At 41.9% G+C, this 21,421-nt stretch overlaps 1 long non-coding RNA gene across 1 annotated transcript in view; it reads right to left on the reverse strand.

Moving 5' to 3' along the window:
* Nucleotides 1–10,111: 10,111 nt before the first annotated feature.
* The window catches only part of LOC140706388 (uncharacterized), a 36,831-nt gene continuing 25,521 nt past the window's right edge, over nucleotides 10,112–21,421 (reverse strand). Inside the window, exon 3 of the long non-coding RNA XR_012086029.2 lies at nucleotides 10,112–18,253. This is a non-coding gene — a long non-coding RNA (uncharacterized LOC140706388). The remainder of the gene's footprint in view (nucleotides 18,254–21,421) is intronic.

Below are 21,421 nucleotides of genomic sequence, written 5' to 3' on the forward strand. Positions count from 1 at the left end.
CGCTAGTGGTTCCAGACTGGACCTTAAGTGCTTCCTGGGCTCAATGCCATTTTTTCAATTGCGGCAGGTTATTCTGTTCCTTACAGATGCATTCCTGATATTCATTAGAGAATGAGTAACAAGCTGTACCAGTTATTTGGAGGTGCTTCCTTATTGGTTAGTTATGTATGTGAACATCCATCAGTCTTGTTCTCGTAGAGTTTCTCAACTTGCCTCTAGCCTTTTTCTCCCATTCATTAATGAGTGTTGAGGCCATTTTTCCTTCATGGAAATTTGGGCATGGTTTTGTGCACGTTTTTCTAATGTGTGCATATTTGTATTTGCCATGCCATTGCAGATTTGTAACATAGTCTTGGATGTATGCATGGGTTGAAGCCCTTTGTTATCCTCTTAAGTGCAAGCCTCACAGGTGCATGGATTTCTGAGGCAATCTGTAGACCTCTTCAACAATAGTCCCAAGAAGTGTGAAATGTATCTACATGGAAGCACAAATCCAGCAAATGACTTTTCCATTGTGTCATGCAATAGCAATGTCATATCAGAAGTCTGAGAGAGTTACATTCTCCGTGAAGGGCAGTATAGTGGTCAGTGTGGTGCAGAGGGATATAGAAAATCTCTACACAGTAATAAAAGCTGGCGGATGACCTCAGGCCAGTCACTCCAGGTCTCACTTTGACTTACCCAACTCCACTGTTGAAACACTAAACAGTGAAGAAAGACAATCATGTGTGCCACCATAAACTCATTACCCGGAAGATAAAAGGTAGAAACATCTATCCACCTAATGACTCTTATCTAAGGGCAGTTCTTAAAAGGGGGACTAGTATTTTCTATTGTTTCTAATGCATTTTTAGTGTTTTTATCTGTGATTTTTAAATATTTGTCTAATTCTTTTGTAATATTGTAATAATTTACTGCTTTTACCTTTTAATACTGTTTATTTTTTTAATATTGTAAGTCACCTTGAACTGGATATGGAACAATTGAATGGTTCAAAATTGGGAAAGGAGTATGACAAGGCTGTATATTACCCCCCTGCTTATTTAAATTATATGCAGAATACATCATGCAAAAGGCTGGACTGGAGGAATCCCAAGCTGGTATTAAGATTGTCAGACAGCCTCTGATATGCAGATGATACCACTCTGATGGCAGAAAGTGAGGAGAAATTAAAGAACCTCTTAATGAGTGTGAAAGAGGAGAGCGCCAAAAATGGTCTGAAGCTCAACATAAAAAAAAACTAAGATCATGGCCACTGGCCCCATCACCTCCTAGCAAATAGAAGGGGAAGATATGGAGGCAATGACAGATTTTCCTTCTTGGGCTCCATGATGACTGCAGATGGACACAGCAGCCACGAAATTAAAAGACACCTGCTTCTTGGGAGGAAAGCAATGACAAACCTAGACAGCATCTTAAAAAGCAGAGACATCACCTTGCTGACAAAGGTCCACATAGTCAAAGCTATAGTTTTTCCAGTAGCAATGTATGGAAGTGAGAACTGGACCATAGAGAAGGCTGACCGCTGAAGAATTGATGCTTTTGAATTGTGGTGCTGGAGGAGACTTTTGAGAGTTCTCTGGACTGCAAGATCAAACCTATCCATTCTTAAGGAAATCAACCCTGAGTGCTCACTGGAAGGACAGACCCTGAAGCTGAGGGTCCAATACTTTGGCCATCTCATGCGAAGAGAAGACTCCCTGGAAAAGACCCTGATGTTAGGAAAGTGTGAAGGCAAGAGGAGAAGGGGACAACAGAGGATGAGATGGTTGGACAGTGTCATCGATGTTACCAACATGATTTTGACCAAACTCCAGAAGGCAGTGGAAGACAGGAGGGCCTGGCGTGCTCTGGTCCATGGGGTCATGAAGAGTCAGACATGACTTAATGACTTGATTCCTTTTTTGGAGAAAGTTATGGTATAAATAAATAAATATCAGTGTATATTGAGGGTAAAGAACAAAAGTATAGCTGGATAACCTTAGAACCTTGTTATTTTAATGACAATACTATCATTGCCATTGCTTTTGTTGCAGTTATTATTTCATATGAAAACAGAGCTGATTAGCCTTCAGATTTCGTGTCTAAGTGGAAGTTGCTGTCATTTCCATAGAGTAGGAAATTTTCCATCCTCCAAGCATCACATTTTCTTTATTAAAGAAGGTGGTATTGATATATCCCATTCATTCATTCCCCCTCTCTCCCCCCTCCTTACCCTTGTAATAAAAACTGATGCCAGGTAATGTTAAGTCTAGCCCAGACATCACAAAAAGAACAGGAGAGTAGCCTGTAAATACGTGTACAGCTAGTTATAATGATTCACTCAAAAGTATAATTGACACATAATATGTCATTCTTTGATCTGAGACAAATAAAGAAATTGGCTATTTTAAATGCATTTGCTGCTCCTTCCCTCTGAACTTTCCACATAGAAGCTTAAGGATTACATGCAAATTAGATTTTTCTTACTAGAGGGTCTTCTCTTAATTTTTGCAAGCCCACGGCTAACAGCAGTAACAGTTTGAAGAGCAAAGAGAATGAAAGGTAAGAGGAGTCTTGCCTGTAATGAGAAAGGAGGGGAAATAGAGAGTGAAAGCACCCATTGTTCTAGGAATGGTTGGAGAAGAGGAATGGACTGTTGTGTGGGTGGATGGGGAGCCACGCTTAACGCTGGAAGAGAGAGAAAGTCTGAGGCTTCAATCTGTCCTGAAGATAAGTTGTCATTTTTACAGAGAATTGGATGGGGAACTCTAAAAAAAAACCCAACATTGAATAGAAAGACAGAACGGAACCAGAGCTATCACCTCTGCTAATTCATATGATCAAATTATGTGTTACAGATAACATTGTCCTTAGAAACTGAAGTCAGGTTAACTTTCCCAAGATGCAATTTTGGGCAGGCTTTCATGTCTGAAAAATCAGATTTGCAGCCTGAAGTGCATGTTTACATCACATCACAAAGACCGATCACAAAATAGAGCAAGATGTATTTATTTGTTTGTTTGTTTGTTTGTTTGATTTGATTTGATTTGATTTATACCCCGCCTCTCTGGCCCACCGGGCCACTCTTTGCAAACTGTAGATGTAAACACCTCCTACTGTGACAATCAGACACTTCCAGCACTTAAAGAATCCCAGTTATAATGACTTGCTCTGTAATACATATATAGATTGACCCTGAGTGACCAGCAGCCAAAGAAACTTACAGAAGAGCAGTTGTCCTGAACTTCATTCTCTGGCCCTAGAGCACTCCCTCTTTTTCTCTTTCTAAAAAGTCCCACTAATTTTAAAGGTACCCAGTAAGCAACCCTCTGAAGCTGCATCTCTGACATTTTAGGAGCTTTACTCCCACCTTCACAATCTATCATATCTCAAAATTTCATGTACCTCAATGCAGAAACATTTTGGTGTCGCAATGCAAGTAAATGAAAAGTTCACAAATTGTCTCAGATTCAGGGCACAATGGAGCACAAATTAAATCAAAATGCTTTCCAAAATCTTGAACTGGCCTCCAAACCAGATCTACACACAGCCTTATCTCACCCCTATTTTGATCCATCAGATAGCAGTCATCACTGAGAAATAATTTGTAGCAAAAGAGCTTAAAAATGAGTACATTGGCTGGTACAGAAAGTCCACCACCAAAAAGGTCTTTAGATGGTATGCCTGATATGTTGGAAGGGGCTTTAAAATAGGGAGGATGAGGGAACCACATATCTTCCTTCATGCTTTTTCCCCACCTGGATGGTATTCAGCCATTCCCGTGACATTAAAGTCTAAAGCCGCGTCAGTAGATATGTTTGGCTGAACGTGCTTTCAAAGCTCATGTAATCAGCAGCCTGTTGTCAAGGTTGCTGATCTTAGGAACTCCAAAAGTACAGTCAACTGAACACACTTTTACAATCTCCACTTCAGACTTTCATGCTAATCATGAAAAGGTCTGAGTGATTTCCTGGTCAGAAGGTACATGTTCCCAGGTCCTGAAGCAATTCAGCTCTTTGTGAATTCAAGGGCTGTTATCCTTTTCTGTAGCAGTGATTATTTGTCTTGGCAAGCCGTTTCCCTTTAACATTACAAAAATCATAAAACCCAGTCAGTGTTTGTGGAATGTTTTTTTTTTCCTTTCATCAAAATCTTGATTGAAAAGATTAAATGTTCTTTCCCAAAGTGTATGGTTTGTTGGGCCTATTGACAGCAGTGACCGGCTATTTGTTGTTTTGTTTTGTTTTGTTTCTTTACTGAAATATTGGTATTCCAACCATGAGCAGCTGGGCTGCTCTGTTCATGTTACAGTTTTACATTTGCTCATGGCTAATTTTTTTTTTGGGGGGGGGTCATTTTTAAAGAAATAGATGACTGAATCACTGCTGTAACTAGATTAGGAAGTAGAAATGTTACTGTGTTTCAGTCTGACATATTTAACATGGCTGACCAATGGTCATAATAATAATGAAGTTGAAAGCTGGAAAGTTTTTTTGAATGTTGGGGTTGGGGAGTAAAGCAACACAGGTTACTCCAGAAGAGATACAGTAAGACTGCAGTATCTGTGGGGGATTTGTTCCAATCTCCCCAGGGATGCCAGAAAATGCAGAAGTATCAAATGCTTTACATTGCATGGTCTCTTGCTCCCTCTAGTGACCACAGTTGGTGAAGACATCCTGGAAATGTGTATAAATATGCATTTCTGAGATTTTTTTATACAGTATAGTATTTTTAAGCAGCAGATAAATTAATCAACAGATACTGATCTGTTTTAGGGAAGCTGCTTGCCCATGTTGTGCTGAAGAGACTCCAGGTACTTGCAGACAAAGTCTATCCAGAATCACAGTGTGGATTTCGAGCTAATAAATCTACCACTGACATAGTATTTTCCCTCAGACAGTTGCAGGAGAAATGTAGGGAACAGCAACAGCCACTCTTTGTGGGCTTCATAGATATTACAAAGGCCTTTGATTTGGTTAGTAGGGATGACCTTTTTAAAATACTTCCCAATATTAGATGTTCACCTCAACTCCTTAACATCATCAGGTCCTTTCATGAGGAAATGAAGGGCACTGTAGTTTTTGATGGCTCAACATCAGATCCCTTTGGCATCCGAAGCAGAGTGAAAGAGGGCTGTGTCCTCACGCTGACCCTTTTTTGCTGTCATGCTGAAGCACACCTTTGGAGTTGCAACAAGAGGTGTCTACCTCCGGACAAGATCAGACGGAAAGCTCTATAATCTCTCTAGATTGAGAGCGAAGACCAAAGTCCATCCTGTTCGTTGATGATGCAGCTGTTGTCACCCATTCTGCTGAAGACAATTTATGAATCATTTTAGTAAGGCCTGAAGAAAACACAAGTGACAGGGCGTGGACTCACCGCCCTCTATTACCATCTCTACAAAAGAATAGGAGGTTGTTCATGATTTTGTGTACCTTGGCTCAACGATCTATGACACTCTCTCCATAGATGTCAAGCTGGATAAACGCGTTGGAAAAGCAGCTACCATATTCTCTAGACTCACAAAGAGAGTATGGCTTAATAAGAAGCTGATGGCATATACCAAAATCTAGGTCTATAGAGCCTGCGTCCTGAGTAGACTTCTGTACTGCAGTGAGTCCTGGATCCTTTGTTCTCAGCAGGAGAGGAAGCTGAACACTTTCCATATGCATTATCCCTGATGTATTTTTGGTATCAGCTGGCAGGACAAAGTTCCAAACAGAGTAACCCTAGAATGAGCTGGAATTTTTAGCCTGTTTACTCGTACATTACTGAAACAGTGACGTCTATGTTGGCTTGGGCATGTCATGAGAATGTCTGACAGTCAGATTCCAAATGATCTCCTGTATTGAGAATTAATGCAGGGAAAGCGCCCCAGAGGGAGACCACAGCTCTGTTACAAAGTTATCTGCAAGTGGGATCTGAAGGCCTTGGGAATGGACCTCAACAGATGGGAAACACTGACATCTGGGCATTCAGCCTGGAGGCAGGTGGTGCATCATGGCCTCTCCCAATTTGAAGAGACACTTGTTCAGCAGGTCGAGGCAAAAAGGTAGTCCCGATACCAGCAAAATGAGGGAGCTGGACAGGGGAGAGATTGTATTTGTCGTCAGTGTGGAAGGGATTGTCACTCTCGAATTGGCGTCCTCAGCTACACTAGACGTTCCAAGACTTCTATTTGTTATCTTAGGTAACAGTTAAAGAAGTGTCACACTAGTTGTGCATCAATGATTTGGGTTCTTATTGCTCAATCAAACTTGAATTTTGATCACAGAATTTATTGGAGTGTTAGCAATGAATTGTTATTCCAGATGAACTCTATCTCAAGTCTGGGAAATATCAGGAGTTAGGACACAACTTACTTTTAATATTTTTAAACTGAGATATAGACCTGTTGTTCAAGTACAGGTATAAATATCCATTATTCCATAGAATGTATCTAGTTGCCATAATAAATTTCCTGCAACCCTGGAAGTTTCTTTTCCACACAATCAGACAGATGCAACCCCTATCCCCCAACTACTGATTTAGCAATGAGAATAGAAATTGGGTTTAGACCAATATTTTAAAATTTGTGCAATATACCTACCCATTGTTTTTCTTATGTAATCACGTTTTCCTCAAACCCATCTTTCACTTTCCATCCACCTTTACTCCTTACTGAGCTATCTCTTTGGATAGGGTCTGCTGAGACTTCATATGCCCAGTTGACTCTAGTTGCTTACCTTGTATCTTCAATTTGATTCTGACTTCTAGCAGTCTTGACAGCATTTTCCAGGTCTATTTTACTATACAGTTTTCTAGGGATAAAGTACAGTGGTGCCTCGCTTAATGGGCGCCCCATTTAACACCGAATCCGCATACCGATGCGGATTTTGCGATCGCAAAAGTGATCGCATTGTGATGTTCCCTATGGGGAAAAAATCACTTTGCGATTTTTCCCCATAGGCCCCATTTCCCCCCAGCTGACCGGCGGGGGCATCGGAAGGACCATGGGGGAGGGCTCCCCCGTGGTCCTTCTCAAGCTCCCGCCGGTCAGCTGGGGAAAAATGCCGGTGGGAGCTTGAGAAGGACCGCGGGGGAGCCCTCTTCCTCTGAGGAGGCAGCGGCGGGCGCTCATCCCCAGGCCGGCGGCAAGTGGCGCTTCGGCCAGCTCGCTCCTTCTGGGGCAGCAGCGGCAGCGGGGGAAGGGAACGAGTCCTTGCGCAGCCGGGCGCCTGGCTCCGCCTCCCCCTTCACCTCCTCCTCTTCTTCCAAAGACCGGCAGCCGGCCGGCTTGTTCCTGCCGAGGCAACGGAGGGGAAAGGGGGAAGGGAACGAGCCCTGGCGCGGCCAGGACCTGGCTCCATCTCCCCCTTCACCTCTCCTCTTCCTCGGAGGAGGAGGCGGCCAGTGCTCAGCCCAGGGCCGGCGGCGAGCGGCGCTTCGGCGGGCTTGCTCCTCCCGGGGTGGCGGTGGCAGGGGAAGGGAAAGGGCCCAGCGCCTGGCTTCCCGTCTCCCGCTTCACCTTCTCCTCTTCCTCAGGAGGCTCCTTCTGAATGCCTGCCGGCCAGCTGGGGGGAAATGCCAGCTGATCGGCGGTTCCAAAATGGCTGCCCGCTGTTTTCTAGATGGATTCCTCACTTACTGAGGTGGCGAAAATGGCCGCCCCTATGGAGGATCCTCGCTGAACGGTGAGTTTTTGCCCCATAGGAACGCATTAAACAGGGTTTAATGCGTTCCTGTGGGGTTTTTCTTTCCGTTTAGCAATGTTTCCGTATAGCGACATTAATCCTGGAATGGATTAACGTCGCTATGCAGGGCACCACCGTACTCAGAAGTGGTCTGATAGTCCCTTCTTCCAGCCCCTGGCTTTGCAGCCAGACTCCATTGGTATAGTTGCTTACCTGTCATCTCTAGTTACTTAGCTGTCAGCAAAATGTTGACATGAGATTCATTGGTCCTCATCTAATTTTGTCTTGACATTGCTGTAGGAAGAGGAGGTTAACTACAGATTCTTTTAGAGGACCAATATACTTCCCCTGAAACGGTCTCCTACCCAACTTTAAAAAGTAATAAGCATGCAGTCACATCAAAAGGTCATCTTAACGCATCACAATTGGAATCACTTTTCTAAAAGTTAGCTGCTAGAGAACAGTTGGGATTCTGAGAAATGAATCCAAAGGAATCAATAGTCCCCATAATGATGAGAATGGGCATTGTCCTCATTGAAATACCCTAAGGAGGAGATGCATGAGTAAATGGGCTGGAAAATATTCCCGTATTAAACCTACCTAATTTTCTTCTCCATTTAAACTAATTGTATATAAATAAAGTGGCTGTTAAAGCTAATTCTGCTAAATCCACCCTAAATAGATGTAATTGATTTGCATTACAGAGTGGATCAATGAGGAAAGTAAAAGTAGACAGAGTGGGCATTGTACAATTAAAAGGACCTCTTGGAATTCAGCTGCAGAAAGGGGCATTCAGATGAGCCAGGTTTGATGATTTAAATGTTCTCTGTCTTTTCTTCAAAGTATTATGCTTGGACAATCATTTTAGAACTTTAGGTTGTATGGTCGTTTTTCTTTCACTGGCACATTTAGGAGGCACTTTAGAACACGCAGAGCATTCAAGAATGAGGTTTCTAAATCTGAAGGGTAAGATAGCTCTGATTGTACACGGTTTTGCCTGTATCATCTTCATCCTTTTTATCTCAGATTCTTAGAAGGCTTTCCCCCACCCCCTAAAAAGAATGACTCATTGTGTCTTAAAAGTATTTGTACACATTTCGGGCAAGTAGTTTTAGCAAATGCCTGACATGCCACTTCAGTCACTCTTGGCTGAAACTGATGATCTGGATCCATTTTAAAATAGCCTAAAAGCTAAGTGTGGAATGAAAATTGTCTGCTTGTGTGAATTGATGCCTTAAGCCTAGGGAAGAGAGGGGAAGTTTAACCCCACTAATTATCCTATAAGTAGCAATAACTGTACTATTCACCTTAGTATCCTTCTGTATAGGCTGCTCAGTTTGGGAACCAAAAGCACAATTTTTGTCGACCTGCTGAATATATAAAGGAGATGGATGGATGGATGCATCCATATATACATAGGCATAGATGGAATTAGATATAGATTTTTTTCAAATAAATTAAATAACTACTTAAAACTTCACATTGGTATTAAGTAAAGAACTGTAATTTCATGTCTCCATCTATCTTTTGCAATTTAATTAAAGCAGGTTCTTTAAAATCTTACATAAACCCATGTTTCATTGTTTCATGAAAGACTTTTTATTTGCAACAACTAAAGAAATGTGCAGAGATTGGCTAGCTATAACCGTACCTACTCAGAAAAGATTGGATTTATTCTCACAATGCTTTCCACATGAAGCAGTAAAACAAAGCTCGATCGCTTTAATTCTGTTCTTTTCTGATGTTGCAAATGTTCTGACCACTTACATAATGGTGTGCAGAATCAATAGAAACACTTATTGATTGATAATTGTCCTTGAATAAATTGCCCAAGGATAATTGTCTTTGAATCTTCAATGGACAAGTGGTATCCCATTTTGCTATTTACTATTTCAGTAAGGACTTACTTCTGATCATTCCACTAATTATCAGGCAGCGAGTTCTTTGTGTTTACAGTCCACATCTCCTTTTTTGTTGTTGGCAGTAAAGTCTGAAACAAGTCTGAATAAAGAAAACCTGATCACAGCATTTGCAGAGTCTTGGGAACTCTCTCAGCATGCCACTTGTAAATGGAAGTGCCCTTTCTTTCTTTTGATGATAATTCAGCAAAGGAAATCTATATGAATCCCAAGCAATGGCCATTCATGTTTTGATTCTGCTTCACACTCGGCCCACATGTTTGTGATCTTGAATATGGCTTCACAAATACATTCACCAGGCCAGTCCTATTTTTTTTTGGGGGGGGGAGATATTTGCATTTAACTCCACTATACACTTAATATACTTTATCAAGCAGTAGTAGAGACAGCAGGAGCACTCAACCTGTTATCTTTAAGCTTCATGTGGACCTTGCTTAACCTCTGGCAAACTTCAAATTAATTTCAAAAGCTCGCCCAAAGTAATCATTTGGGGTCCTTCCAGGACTAAATGTCTCCTTCTACATCAGCCTCTATGTGGGGAGAATGAAGGCGAAAGACAAAGTGACAGAGGAAGCAAAAAGGAGGTAATTGGATACTGGGTAGATGAGAGCAGAGATGGAACATTGCTTCAGAGGTCTGGCATGATTCATTACTGCACTCACACAGATGTTGTGTGGGCATGTCACCCTCCCCTTTCCTTCCTCTCCTGCACACTCACCCATTCCTTGGGTGACACACACTTCCCTCCCCACCTCCCCAGCATGACTGTCCACTCACCTTTGGCAGTGTCACTTCCCTCTTCCGCCTTCTCTGTCAGCCACCCAAACAATGAGGTGAGGTAGGGATTCCTGTAGCACTGCCTTTATGTGGGCAGCTGATGGAGAAGGCAGAAAAGGGAAGAGATGCTGCAAAAGGTGAGTGGATAATTGCACTGGGGAGGCATGGAGGGAATTGCAAATCATCCAAGGGATGGGCAAATGTGTGTGGGAGATAGGAAGGGGGAGGGCGCTGTGTCCACAAAACAGCTGTGCAAGCGCAGTGAAGAATTGGGTTGGACCTCCAAATCAAGGTTCGTGCCCATCTTCTAGATGGCAGCCTTGTCAATGGCATTTTGCTTCCCTCCTGGGCCATGAACATTTACAAACTCAAGCCCGTTGATTAGGGCGAAGCCCTAATAAACTGGAAAGAGATAACAGAGATGGAAGAAAATAGGATGGAGGGGAGAAATGAGAGGAGTGCAAAACAGCCCCTAGAGGAGGAAAACTGAAATGTAGAGAAGAATATAAAAAAGGGGGAAAGGCTGGAAAGAGTATAGAAAAGGGAAAAGATAGAACAGGAAAAGGAAAGGTCTAAACAACTTAAAGAGTGAGATCAGGTAGTTAAGGAAAATTCTTGGACTGGAGAACTGGTATTGTTTCGAATACCCCAAAAGATGTCAGCTCAACCCCTTCATTGAACCCTCTTATTGGAGACTACAGGAGAAAAGACAGGGAGGCACCAAGCTCAGAAAGTTAATTTCTGAAAGAAGAGTAAAGATATATTAGTACCCAAGCCCAAGACAAAAGAGAGATAGCCAAACTCACCATACTCCAGGAAGTTCAGCCAGAAAGAGAGGGGAGTTGACTATCTGCATTCACTGGGGTTTTAACCCTGTTGTCACACCTCCTGACTGGTCTATGTAAAGGCAATGCTGTACCCCAAGGGAAACCTGGGGACTTGACATGCGATTTTGCTAAGGTTAAGAAGACATCCCAGGTCAGGTCAGCTGAAGAGATGCAAAGAGAAAAGCGTGTTGATGGCTATTTTCTATTACAAATGGGCAGTGTAAAAAGTTCTGAAAGCTATTTAATAAAAACTGTTGTTTGATATACTGCTCATCCCAGTGTTGTGGAGGTAAACATGAGTGAAGGTGTTTGAAGGAGGGAACCACAGGTAGCCTGGTTACTTTTGGATCTTGTCCCATCCACTGCTGCCCTACTTACCACCATTCTTTGGCAGATCATCATCACAGGCATCCTTCAGTCTCGAGAGACTATGGTAACATGCTCTGTATGGAGGACTTGGAACAGCGTCTAGTGTTTTGACACTGTACGCAAAGCTGGAGTGTCCTCTCCAGAGCACGAAACCTGGGTAAAATAATGTGGAGGATAGGCTGTTACCCAAACAGCAAATCCCCCCTCTCCACGTCACTGAAATAGTCCAATGGAAAGGCAAGAGCCAATACGATAACCCACGAGGAAATGCAGCCTTGCAGTAAATACTAGTTGTTGACAAAAGTCTGTTTCTCTGATTGGGGCACTTATGGTTTGCACTTATAATCTGCCAACAGTGACTCCTTCATGTTTAAAACTGAAACAGAACTGGCTAATGTGTAGAAAAGGAGAAATGTGAAAAGCTAAGCCAAACAAAACAAAACAGGGCAGAGAGCAAGGATAGCCTAAAGTGCAATATTTTGTCACTTAGTAAAGTGATATTTGAAAGGTGACCATGCCTTTGACACTGATCCCTTATGCAAGCTTTCTGTGACAGGAGATCAGCAATGAGCAAGGTCACAATTCTCACGAACCATCTTGAAGGTTACTGATGAGACCGAAAAACAGTTCTTCTAAAAGGCAATTATTTAGGATGCTCAATTACTGTTCAGAAATAGGAGGGGAAAACATGACTCAGAGGGCTAGCATGGCACCTCTGATCCTTGAATCACTAGCTGTAATCCAGGGTCATTGTCATCAAAAGTCATTTCCAAACTTCTCTAGCTTGCCTGATGAAGTTCTCAGTCTAAAAATCTGGGTCACAAGTGTTCAGAATGTTCAGATTAAGACACCAGATTGTTTGACAGGCTTATAGCTCAAAGTTTAATGATGACGGGAATATGATTACCTGGGGTCCCATCATAATGATGAAACAGGAAAAAAAAAATCTAAATACAGGCAGCTCTACATATATTAAAGTGAATTAATTGAAGCAGTGGCAAGTTGGCTTAAATCAAACACTGTTACAAGTGGAATTGTCCTACTCATGCTACAGAATGATTGATTTCAAACCATTGGCGGTAACACTGGAAGCTGGGAGCAATTTTCCAGCTCTGTTGAGCAACTGAGCAGAATACAGCCCACATCCCTGTCAACCTATTTCCAATCCCATCATTAGACTATGGAAGGATGCTATTGTATTTCTGGGAAATAAGCAAGTTTGTTAATGAAATTATTGGAATCAAAATATATAGAGATGGACCAGGCATCCACCTGATTGTCTGCACCACTAATTCTTGTTCTTTCCTCAACCTACCTACTGGTCTCACAACCTCTGTCAGAATTCAGCCCCGTCTTTGGTACTTATCAGGGGTGTATCAGCTACATTGCTTTTCCAGCTGTGCAGAACTATGATGGTTATATACTTCTTTCCTCTGTGGCTACATTAACATATAATGGTCCAGTATTGGGACATTCTGATTCCCGTTATTTTCTGTTGACTACATAAAAGTTGAAGTGAATCAGTCTGCAGTTTCCACCTCATCCATAGTTTCTCCTTCCACCATTGGGGCTTCTACTTTTTAATAGAATTGAATGAATTTGTATTGATTCATATAATGGGAGCCAATTCAATGGTTGACCAGAAGCTGGCTCTCCCAGCTTCCTTGTTTAAGGTGGGGAGAGAGGAAGCAAAGGGATGCTTTCAAGGTGGTCAGTTCCCCTCAACTGATATCCCTCTGTCTCCAAATCATTCCCCTCCCAAAGGCTTGATGCCAGAGCTGGAGCACTAGACCAGTTGAAAATCAAAGGGAGCGGGGCAAATAATGAGAAAAAGGGCAGTCAGATTTACTTTTAGCTTGTTAAGGTAGCTCTACAGTTGTCATGCCTCCTGCAAATGTGGATAACTACAGTACAGCCACCTTAACAAGGTCCTAACCAGTTCAGATTGCCAATTTCCTCTGCCCTCTCTGCCAACTCCTGTGTGATCTGCTAAACAAAATTCACCTAGGGAAACCTGACTTCCCAGGTGCAACTTCATCTTGGATCACTTTGCATTTTTCCTGCTGTGTTGTTGCACACTCAGTCATAAAGATTCAGCAGAAGAAGCAGCTCAGCCAAATGCTGAGTATAGCCCTATCTAAATCACCAAAGACTAGGACAATGGAGACACAGACAGCCTTCATGGTGTTGTACTTTGAAATTTCCTCATTAGGAGAATGTTTCTTGTTCTGTGCATATGCAGGGCAAGTTGCAGCTTTAGATTCACTTTTTCACATAGAGTTCTAATTTCCGAAATGCCAAACGCTGTTTATCTTCTTAGATTCTAAACTGAGCATGACAAGCAGGTGTCTCTGTGTTCACATGCAGCCAGATCTCTACCACATACACACTTTTTAAGTGCTAAAATCAGAGCAATATAATCTGACTAACACTGCAGCTTGTTAATTAAATTTCCACTTGCAAAGTGCCTGTAGTCTACTCTTGCAAATTAATGTTGGTTCTACCAACATATTCCAACCAATAAAGTTTCAGACATGGAACAAAGACTTTGTGGATCTAAACTCCAAAAATAGGCCACAGGGACTACTAAAATTAGCAAGTACAAGGACTGTACAACATTTTACAAGCTAATGTGAAATACATTGTGCAAAAGTAAGAGCCTTGGAATCAATGGGGCTTACTTCCAAGTATGGTGGTTTGGAATAGAATCTTAACAGAAGTTCTTTTGATGAGACCGTTTCTGTCTCTCTGTTCACCTTTAGAGATTGTGTGTGTGCACGTGCGTGCATGCATGCGCTCACGTGCGCACTCACACACGCAAGTATATTTTCTATTCTTATACACATAGGCCAAAACCCTGTGGTAAGTAGCAACTACAGTAAGCCCACTGAATCAATGGAACTCACAGATGAGTTGACTTACCAAATCCCCACTGATTGAATAGCTGTACTCTAACTGTGCCTTATCATTGAATTTCTGCCATTCACACACACACACACACACACACACATACACACACACACACACACACGTTTGACTATATAACTGTGTAGGTTTCTTAATGTCGTAAATCCTATTTAATATGTTACTATTAGACATATTTGTAAAGGGGAGTGTGCTAGCCATGAACACCTCTTTGTCACTTTTGTCGTGTGAAGACAATTCTCTGAGGAGGGTAAGGCTCTCCTACCCACATGTGCCAGCACTGTGCTTTGTTTGTGTTCCGGCGTAGAGAGAGAGATCCTGCATGAACAGAATAGGGCTGTCAGGCTATATGTCATATCAAACTATTTTTCAGTGATCTAGGATCCGGAACTCTATCCATGCTTGCATGTTTACCTTAACTAGATAAAGTCAGTATTGATGGCAATAGGTTATTTTTCTTCCTAAAAACAGCACTAGGAGAAAGTTTTGTGTATATCCTTCAGTGCCCACATCACATCTTTGGAAAAAATGAAAAACAGGTGAGATGGGCATCCTGCCAGCTTCCCTGCCCCGCCTCCTCTGGATGCTGCCTCTGAGTGGGTGCCTGACAGAGGAGGCAGGCCTCAGAACCTCATTGGAACTGTAGACACCTGTTGGGCCAATGGCCAAACCGGCATGAACTGACAAACCAACTGTTCATGCCCATCTCTAGTGGCCTGATCATAAATCTGCAATGGCTTCTCTAGTTTGAATTTCAGAAATATTGAAGCATGTAACTTAAATATACCCCTTTGAAAAGCCACTTTCCTTTACATCTACAAGCTGGCAGAAATGTAGATACTCTCTGAGCATGTGACCACAGCCTGTCTTTGCAAGCGATTACCCAGCCATACAATGTTACAGATATAGCAGACAAAATGGAACACTATAGAGTTCTAACTTTGAAAGGCAGGCAGAAAGGAGTAAAAATTATGAATGAATAAGGACCCACTTAATTATTTCTAATCAGCCATTAAATAAAAGGAAAGCCAAAGATTTTTCTGATACACTGTCCTATGATTGATCATAGTCTCCAGCTCAAGCAGAGTGAAAGAAGGCAGCTTCTTGTTTCTGCCTTTCCATGGATTGGGCTGCCATATTTGTAGTACTCTGGCCTTCACCTCTGGGGAAGGAGCCTTTTTGAAAGAATGATGCTCATTGCAAGCATGGGTGTGCTATCCGTTGCTGCCAGAATGACATGAAGAGACAGGAGATACCATGAGAAAAGTCTATGGAAGATGCAGATTCTTGAAGCTTTTCTGCACAGTCCTCTTTATTTTTAGTATTCAGTTTACGGACCCTCGACTAGGAGTTTGGAACCTCTGGACCTCCACATGTTGTTTGATTACAGCATCTAGTACCTCTAACCATTGGCCATGCTGGATGGAAGTGATGAACCCTGGAAACCAGTTACATCTGAAAAAGCACAATCTTCCTATCCAGCCATAGACTGACATAAAATTGCCTAAGCCTACACTGTTAAGTTCTGAATTTGGAAATCTCCAGAAGTAACATTGTTTCATATTAATAAAACATAGGAATAGTTTCCATCACAGTTGAATCACAAAACTCTGGCCACATTCAGAGATTCTTTGAAACTGTACTTCTATTCTGAAAGTAGCTTGGGGTAGGGGTCCACCCTGAGAATGCATGATTCAATTGCTAGAAGAGGTGGAAGAATAACTCGAAGAGAAAAGACGGAAAGCTTTGGAGACTGAAGGGAATGGGCAATAGCAGCAGTGATTCTTGTTGAACTAGTAATCGAGATGAAAAGCAGTTTACCTGGGGATGTCATTGCAATATTGTTTACCACACAATATGGAGAGTCATATTTCTGAGAGGCAGGGAAGCAAGGAAGAACACACACACAAAAAACCCCTTTTACTAAGTCAGTGGTTATATGCAGGTTTCTTAGGGAGAAACAGCTGAGAATCCATGTAAGAGCAAGAACAGTCAAAATGCAACCAATGGCAGAACGATAGTCATCTTATTAAATCATCTAAGCTAGTCTGCATATTTCTAAACACCTGGGCCATCCTCAAGATCACATTTTAGGAGCCTTGTATGAATAGCAGAGTTGAGGAAGGCAGCCTTCAGTGTGTTTCTAGAAAAGAAGATACTCTCCCATGACTTTGACTACAAATATGACACGTTTGTAAAGTAATATGAATTAAAGATGTGCTATTTCAAGTTGAGTGAGAGAATCTTAAAAGATATTTTCTTTCTCCTGTGAGGAAAACAGCTTTTCTTGAGCATCTTTGGTGTTAAGATGTTCAAAGGAGACTTTTGCCTTTGATTATTTACAGCATCTTGACAGCAGAATTTCTTACCCTTGTTAATCTATATGGCTGACGAGGTCTACATTTGACTACATTTTTTTTGCTACATTAGACATTTTTATTTCTTTTTTAAAAAGAGAGTATGAAATCTACTGCCTGGTAGGTATTTCACTTGAGTTACTGGACTGTACAAGCTTGACAGTGTAAAGTTTCATGGCAGAGGTAGATGGGGAATTCCTGCCATCCCATTTCAAAAGCATCTTCTTGTAGCATCTCTAAGGGGAAGTTCACACATGCATGTATACCACTTGATCACTCATCACTTGGATACAGCACACCTGAGGACTTACACCACAATCCTCCAAACTCACCCCCCCATCCCACCCCAAAGAATCATTGTATTTGAAGTGATGTAAAGCTTCTCTCTAAGATGCTGGAATTGTGATTTTTGTTTTGCACATCCTAGCAAGAGAACCCAACCACATCCTCCTTGCCTCCAAAAACACACCAATTTTACTTTAAAACATTTTATTAACAAGCTGTGTATAAAATGACAGGCCACAGATTTGACTGGTTGCAGCAGAATAGTCTTGAAGCAGCATGAAGGAGCGGATACTGGCAATCAGGTGACCCACCTGGCAACCAATGCCTACCCTACTATCCTTGTGGAATAACTAAGGATTGGAAACCTGAGTTGGGTCTATCCCCCAGCATCATATCACTAGGGGAACCCATCATCCCTTCTGGGGAGGGGCTACAGCAAACTTCTTGAGCCAGGTATGCCCCTGCCAGCCCCTGGTAATCTCCAACCTGGGATAGGATCACCACCTGTCTCCCTCACCTGCCATCTGTTCCTATGTGCAACAAACATTCACAAGAGGTGGGTGTAGCTCCCCCCAAACTATTCCCTCTGGAGCCACTCGAAGAGGCCTTCTCTGATATTTTCAAGCCAGTTGTCCTTTACAAGGTCTGAAAGGGGCACCCCATCCATCCTGTAAAGTTCAGCTCTTGTAAGGACAATGGCCCAATGATGTATCCCTAGAGCCCCACCCTCCACCACAATATGGCCCACTGCCCTTGCAACCTTTCTTCTGGCAAGATCCAGTCTATCCTGTTTTACTCCTCTTCATCATGCGTGCAGTTGGAGCATGTCTGACCAAATTAAAGTGGTCCTAGACAAACACAAATGAAGCAGCATAAGGTCCTCTTCCACGGAGTGCATCAAATCTAAGTTCTTTCTTGCTGGTAGGTCATTACCACTAAGTTGGATTGTGAACACATCCAGAGGAGAGAAAAGATGCAGCTACTGCTTGAGGATGGGCATCAAGGACTCCCACTTATTAATCCACCAGACGTGAAAACTTCTTCCCAGTCCAAGATCGGTGCCGAAGCAAGTACTTGTTGCATGCCATTATCCCAGGAGACAGCATTCTGCCCACAAATCCACACTGATTTCTAAATCCCTGTAACATTTCAATAAAAGAAGGCCAATGTTATTCATTAGACACCATCTAGGAATGCACATATTTGTATGCCTCTGACCGCCGGCGGTTTAATGTTTTCACCTTACCAAGAGAGAAGCCAATTGACAAAGCTACAGTAGTCTTCCCAATTCTGAACAAATATGTACCAAAATCAGCCACGGGTTGCCTCAGGGAAACCAGACCTCCCCTCAATATTGCTATGAACTGAAATTGTGTAAACAAGGTACTGCCAGTGTGTGAATGAATAGTCATGGGTCACAGGACACCCCCAAAAGAATGTCCTCATTGCATGTTCTGGGCAGCTAAGTTAACTTGCTGCCCTTCTCAACAAGATAGTGTGTGCCCTTCCCTTCTGATCTACTTTTCATTTCCATATGACGACTGTGATGCCTTATTAATTGCTCCATCTCTGAGTCTCAACATTCTTCCAAATCTGTCCTGCTGTGTCTTGGCTGCCATTTTGCTGGCCTGTAATGCAGCAAAGAAAGCCAAGGTAAATGCTGCCTTAAACAAGGTCATTTCATATCGTGACCAGCAGATCCTGGAAGTGCCAGAATTAAATGAATGAACAGGTGGTGCATGATGGGCCTACACCCAGTTCTATGGAGTGACGCCAACCTGTGCTCCTTCCAAGGCCTTCCTGGTATGAAATGAACCACAAGGAGGTACATGATCAGCAGCTATACTGAAGAAAGAAATGTCTAATGAATATACGAACATGGTCTTTGTTGCCTGTAGAGTTCACTCTAAGTTATGTAATAAGATATGTAATATTCATGAGTTATATGCTAATATGGTTAAGAGGTGGGGCCACAAGAGATGGTAAAAAGGCAGAGCCTGGGAGACTGTCAGGGTCATGGTTTGGAATCAGAGACAGAAAGAGAGAAAGTTTGGGGATCTGAGGAGTGATTTGTTTGAGGAGTGATAAGTAACCTGTGATATTTAATATAGAAGATTTATATTGATGCGGATGATTAGTCTTGACACGCAGACTAATCACTCCTCATATTGATGAGGAGTGATTAGTCTGAGCATCAGGAGGTTCTGGTTTGCCTTTGTGAGCTCTGTATTTGGGGAGACAAGCAGGGGCCACGAAGGGCAAACATCACAATTGGTGTCCAGTGGCGGGATACAAAAGGATTCAGTAAAGCCAGAGTTGAAAATGATTTTTTTTTTTGAGTCAAGGGTACCTTTTAGTCCAAGGTCTATGGTGAAGAAGTGAGTGACCTGCTAGAGATTTTGTGGAAAAGCTTAGTGGTGGGGCTTCTGATCCTGGTTGGCTGGTTTGAATTCAGGCAACCACTGATTTGGCCATTCAGGACCCTCTCTGTTCCTTCAGTGTGCTGGCATGCCACACTAAAGTCCAGCAGCATGGTGGAGGTGGTTTCAGCCACATTGAATCACAAACCAGGGCCCCAGATAAGGCTGACCGGGAGGGGGGGTCTGGTCTATATGCACTCCCCCCTTTTGTTTCTCAAATGATGGTTCTATATAGGAATAGAACCTGTTCATAACTTTTGATCTATCTATCTATCTATCTATCTATCTATCTATCTATCTATCTATCTATCTATCTATCTATCTATCTATCTATCTATCTATCTATCTATCTATCTATCTGTCTGTCTGTCTGTCTGTCTGTCTGTCTGTCTGTCTGTCTGTCTATCTATCTATCTATCTATCTATCTATCTATCTATCTATCTATCTATCTATCTATCTATCTATCTATCTATCTATCTATCCCTGTTTGCCTAGTCAGTTGGACAATAATTCATTGTCCGACTGACTAGGCAAACAGGAATTCATGAACCAAATAAAAACAATCACATCAAAGTACACCAAAAATGTTTAAATGCATCAAACGTACTGATATACCTGTCTGTCTTTGTTCTGCCTGTTGGTTTGTCTAGTACAGTATTGTCTGTTTGAACAGTATTGATACACAACACAACCACATCATGTCAGATTATTGCTTGAATAATATTTGGTCAGAGGGTAATGCTGAATTCTCCCAGGAAATGGATCACTTCGATATATAGTATTCCTTTCTTTTCTTAGGATGCACCACTGTCTTTGTAAGAAGGATGTGTATTGAAGATTATTATACCAAATGGTTATTTCAGGCTATTTGTATCAGATCAACTGAAGATTATTATACCAGAGAGTTATTTCGGGCTATTTGTATCAGATCAACAGTCTTCCCTCAGGCGAACTGGGAAGCCAAATAGAGGGCTAAGAAATGCTGATATTGCCTTTATTAAAATGAGTTTGATGAATCCGATTTTCATGAATCTTAGGTGAACTGACTTAGATAAACTGGAAGATCATTGCTAAAGCTCCCTTGGCATTTTCCACACTATGCATTGCTCAATTCAAAACATGTACATAAGTATATATTAAAATGTATATATTAAACTCTAAAATGCATACCTTGAGATAAAATTAGGTTAGAGATTAGCATTTTGAAAGACAACACCATCAACAATTCGGTTTCAAAGCATGAATTTTCAAGAAGAAACCTTTATAAACATAGTAGAATAATGTGTAAACCAGTTGGACTGAAGTTGTGAATAAGCACATGTGAATTTGGTATGGACCAGAAAGAAGTTCATCCATTCCTAGAAAAATGCAAATAGAGTCTGAGAGGTTCCTACCAGCTTGTAAGGCAGAATATAAATTGATTATAATATGTAATAACAACAAACCTTGTGAATAATATATGAAGCCATTGGCCAGGATGATTTGATACATATTTAATAGAATGTTTCTCAACATAATAAAGACATTTGGAAGAAGTAGAATTGTGGCCTTGATCCACAATTTGCTCCTAAATATCTAATGAACATGTAGAGGTCAGGGGCAGGCCCTGTTCATGTGCCCTTATATTGTACCCTAATTAACAGAATTGTCCAAATACTCCTTGCGCTCATCAGAACTCCTTCAAGGACTTCCCAGTTACTTCACATGAGACTGGCCTTGCAAAATGGAAAGGTAGTGTGGTGTAGTGGACAGATTGATAGACTAGAACTCAGGAGATTTGGGTTCAAATCCTCGCTCACCCATGGAAACAGTAGGAAGCAAAACCCTGCTTAATATCTTGATACCACAGAAGTTATAAAGTTGCTCTGCTCTAGGTCAGTAGCAGA

Source organism: Pogona vitticeps, chromosome 4 (assembly GCF_051106095.1).
Source record: "Pogona vitticeps strain Pit_001003342236 chromosome 4, PviZW2.1, whole genome shotgun sequence".
Taxonomy (NCBI): domain Eukaryota; kingdom Metazoa; phylum Chordata; class Lepidosauria; order Squamata; family Agamidae; genus Pogona; species Pogona vitticeps.